Genomic DNA, 5,486 nt, shown 5'->3' on the forward strand with positions numbered 1-5,486 from the left:
TTTATATCTACATTTCAGATATAGAAATAATAAAAAAAACTTTACAATATAATTAAGTATATATTAAGTATTTCTCTGCAATATATTCAATTCAATTCATAACAACATATTTGATTAGGATGATTACAAGATTCTCTACATTTTTATCTCAACAAGTTTATACATAGTTCATGATTATCTAAATAAATGCCTGAATAATATATATAAAAAAAACTTCCTAATAGAAGCACAAACGAGAAAAAAAACAAAAAAAAAATAAAAAAAAATCAGTAATGGTAGCAGAAATTTTCTGGACTAAATAGAGAACCGAATCAGTGAAATGACAATAAAAGAAACTGTCACACTGATAATGTGACAGTTTATGTTTTACAAAGATGCTTGGTTTTCTCTTCCAGATTTGATAGTGATTACTTTAGCTTACCCACAGGCGCAGAAATGACGTCACTCCAACCACTGTTTAAATTTTTAAAAGCTAAAATATGTGCTCAGTTATATATTACAGCGTAAAAAAAATATTATTTTTTTTTTCTTTTAAGATCAGAGATATTTGGAGGAATTTATTTACAAAAAAATTGACCTTAGGCGGTTAAAATTTTTTTCTTCTTCTTCTTCTTTTTCAATTTATACTGTTATTAACCGGAATACCTGTATACCGTTGTATACTAACGGTGTGTCCTGTGGCCGTTACTGTCCTTTCTTCCAGTTGTTTTTTTTCTTCTTAATCCGTCGGCTCCGGAGTATAATTTCTCTAGCGCTTCTGCAGGATTTCAAATACCCGTAGTCATCCACTGACTGTCCACTGACTTTATGCACTTTTTATTTCATATTTATTACGGCTGTGTCGTTAGTTAAAATTTTTTTCTTAATGGATATACAAATTTTTTTAAAAGAAATATGTTTTTTCTTTCTTGATTTAACTTTTTGAATTTTTCTGAACTTTTAGCCAAATTTTAATTAAGTTTTGAAATTCTATTCACTTTTAATAACTTTAGCTAAGTTTTACTTAACTCTTTGAAACTGATAAACTTATAATTAAATTTTTGTTAACTTGTGAATTTTATTCACTTTTAATAATTTTTCAATTAAATTTTTGTTGACTTGTGAATTTTATTCACTTTTAATAATTGATAATGATAATATATATATATAAAGTGATCAGCATTGGCGCGCAAAAAAATCACTCCGTAATATTAATAAAAAAATAATAGTGCCCGATAAAATAAAATATTATTATATTTATTTATTTTTGCGAAAAAAGTAAATTTTGATTTTGTTTTCGAATTTGTTTACTTTTTTCCAAATTCACACACACTTGAAAACAGCTGATAGAGACAGCAAACAAAGCTTAAAAGCTCAAAAACAAATTTACAAAAAAGTGTTGCAAACGGGTAGAATAGCTAAACAAATTACAAATCGCAAATTTGAAAAATTGTGTAATTGTGTAATTAAATAACAAACTTATGCTAAATAAATAAAATAAATAAATACGCGAAAGGACGCCTCAAAACAAAAAAAAAAAATTTATTGTTTGATAAATTCTTAAGAAAAATTGAAATTTATATTTTATTATATTATAAATTTATATTATACTTATATTAATAATATATATTTATATTTTTTCTTTTTAAATACATACTATTTTTCTCGTGCCATTTAAAACAGAACTCTAAAGGTTTATAATTAAATAATTAAAAAGTAAAAGCTTCTTTTTCACAACAAATTACTCAGAGACAGTTGGCTGCTCAGCTAACTTCCACGATACCTACCACGATATGCCAATTAATAGATCACCGCCTTCGCATAGCGGAGGCACAAACCACTCACCCATATGCTACTCAACAGCAGATGGTAGTTCTGAGAAGCCAACTACGAACCAAACAACAATGCTAAACAACCAAACCCAAAGGCAACGCTCATACTCGGTAAGTGAAAATTCTTGCAAACAATCAAGCTACCAACCGCAAAGTCCAGCAACATCTTCGAAAAATAACACAGCATCAGCGCAACATGTTAACATATTGCCAAATATATTGCAAAAGAATAGTAACATAGCAAAAAATCCTGATTCACCCAAAGTCCGTGGCATGGATAAATATATTCAAATCATAAAAAGAAAACGTAGCCCGAAACAAGAAAATGCTAACAATGCAATCTCGACAAAAACTCGAAAAATAGAAAATATTTCGACAGCGAATCGTTTTGCCGTTCTAGCCGAAGACGATAAAAATACCAGACCCGCCCCTACCCAGAAACCGCCACCCATATTTCTGCGTGAAAAAAATTCAAACGCTCTTATATACTCCCTAACACAAAGTATTGGCAAAGATTCATTCCATGTTGTACCTCTTCGTAAAGGAAATGTCGATGAAACAAAAATCTCGATCAACGAAGAAAAACATTACAGAGCAGTTGTAAACAACTTCGAAAAAAATGGAAAAAATTTTTACACCTATCAATTAAAAAGTGCCAAAGGATTAACAATAGTTATAAGAGGAATAGAACCAGATTTGAATACAGCAGAAATTAAAGAAGCACTTGAAGAAAAAGGATTTAAATCAAAATCTATATACAACATTAAAAACCGCGATAAAGTTTCGACACCACTTTATAAAATAGAGCTTGAACCTGAAGGAAAGAAACTCAAATCGAACGAGGCTCATCCAATTTATTCCCTACAATTCCTACTACACAGAAAAATATCAGTAGAAGAACCGCACAAGCGTAAAAACCCGGTGCAGTGTACTAATTGTCAGGAATATGGACATTCGAAGTCCTATTGCACACTTCGTAGTGTTTGTGTTGCATGTGGCGACTTTCACCGCACTAAGGATTGCACATCAAATAAGAAGGACCCAACAACAAAAAAATGCGGAAATTGTGGAGGCAACCACACCGCTAATTATAAAGGATGTGTAGTATACACTACCGAAAAACAAAGAATGTTTCCAGCATTGCGTCCCCGCTCTCAGTCAGTAATCCCACCACACCCTACTCAAATGCGATCTCAGCCAAATGCTCCATCTGACTCCAACAATAGGTGTACACAAATATCATATGCAAACGCTGTTAGAGGATTCACTGGCCCAAGCAACGTCCAAAATAAAAATTCTACTAAACCATCTTCAAATATTGAAAACATGATCCAACTGTTTATGGAAAACATGACACAATTTATGAACACCATGCAAAATATGATGCAGGGAATGATTCAAAATCAAAATATCTTACTTTCAATCCTATCCAAACTATGAATGCAATCAAAATTTGCTTCTGGAATGCTAACGGCTTAAGCCAACATAAAAACGAACTTGTATTGTTTTTACAATCACATCAAATTGACGTCATGCTGATCTCAGAAACCCATTTTAACGAGAAAAGCTACTTTAAGATACCTAGTTACATACTCTACGATTCGAAACACCCCAGTGGACGAGCAAGAGGCGGATCTGCTATCCTCATAAAAAACCACATTAAACACTTCCCAACTCAAACCCTTGAAGCAGAATATATGCAGGCGATGTCTAGAAGAATACATAAAAGGTCTGAATATAACCTCAATCTATTGTCCACCAAGGTATAAAATAACGGAACTTCAATTCGAAGAATATTTTACAAAGCTTGGACCCAAGTTCATAGCGGCCGGCGACTTCAATGCCAAACACACATTCTGGGGCTCAAGACTTATATCACCAAAAGGAAAATCCCTGATGAACGTGATATCAAAACTCGACCTTAACATATCCTCCACTGGCACATCAACATACTGGCCTTCAGATCGGAAAAAAACTCCAGACGTCATTGATTTTGCGGTAACAAAGAATTTAAAAAGAGATCAAATTGCTACCGAGGCATCCTTAGAACTCTCCTCTGATCACACGCCGACTTTTATTCTGATTAGAAACACAACAATAGTCAATCCAAAATCTGATGAAAAGCTCACAAACCAGCCCACAAATTGGCTAAAATTTAAAAAATATGTTAGCTCACATATTAACACCGACATTTCCCTAAAATCAAATATTGAAATTGACAAGGCAGTCCAGGACTTCACAGCTTTACTTCAACAAGCCGCTCGAATATCAACCCCACTCCCAATACCCCACAAACCTATAAACTACCATACATCGAACGAAATTGCAACCCTTATACAGGAGAAACGACAAGTACGACGCCAATGGCAACAACAACGATCCCCCCGTATTAAAAAACAACTCAAGAATCTGACGAAAGCACTTCAGAGATTACTCAAAGAAACAAATCGCATAGAATACGAAAATTTTATTTCACAGTTGTCTCCAACGCAAACAACAAACTACTCCCTTTGGAAAGCCACTAAACTCAAGAAAAAGCCCGTTATATACAGAGCACCCCTCCGACTTACAGATGGAAACTGGGCTAAAAGCGATGAGGAAAAGGGTGCTGCTTTTGCAAATCACCTTAAATATGTATTTACCCCAAACTCTACTTTAACAAAACTTGACTCTCTGCCTTACTCCACACGAAACGACAATATGACAATTTGCTTCAGTAAAAAACCACTAAAAAGCGAAATCAAAAATTTAAATACCAAAAAAGCCCCAGGCTACGACTTAATTACAGCGAAAATGCTGAAAGAGATCCCACAAATCGCCAAAGACCAACTACTTTTTATTTATAACGCTATTTTAAGGACTGCATATTTTCCAAACGACTGGAAGCTATCCAAAATCATGATGATACCCAAGCCCGGAAAGGACCCCGCTCAAGTCACCTCATATTAACCCATAAGTCTGCTTCCAATTCTCTCAAAATTATTTGAAAAACTTTTTATAAAACAACTAATGCCATATATAAATAAGAAAAGAATAATACCTAACCACCAATTTGGATTTAGAGAAAAACACAACACAATAGAACAAGTACACCGCATAGTACGAGTAATTAAGGAAACGTTTGAGAAGAGGCAGTATTGTTCAGGCGTCTTTCTAGACATAACCCAAGCCTTTGACAAAGTTTGGCACGAAGGATTGTTCTGGAAACTTGAGAAACATTTACCATACAATATATCCTCAGTTATCAAAAACTATCTCTCAAATAGAAGATTTGTTATAAAACAAAATTCTTTTGTCTCCAATGCCTTCCCCATTATGGCAGGTGTACCCCAAGGTAGTGTTCTGGGCCCCTTGCTGTACCTGATTTTCACAGCAGACATGCCAACCAGTGACTGTACAACAACATCAACATTTGCGGATGACACTGCCATTCTCAGCCATAGTGACGACCCATTCACAGCCACAAAATCAGTTCAAGACCACCTCAACAAACTGCAAAAATGGCTCGATCTCTGGAGAATAAAAGTTAGCGAATCGAAAAGTGTACACATAACCTTCACTCTACGACGAGATACCTGCCCTGCCCTTCGTATTAATGGAAAAGTAATACCACAATGCAATGACACCAAATACTTAGGAATGCACCTCGACCGAAGGCTTACGTGGAAAAAGCAT

Source organism: Teleopsis dalmanni, chromosome 1 (genome assembly GCF_002237135.1).
Source record: "Teleopsis dalmanni isolate 2A chromosome 1, ASM223713v2, whole genome shotgun sequence".
Taxonomy (NCBI): Eukaryota; Metazoa; Arthropoda; class Insecta; order Diptera; family Diopsidae; genus Teleopsis; species Teleopsis dalmanni.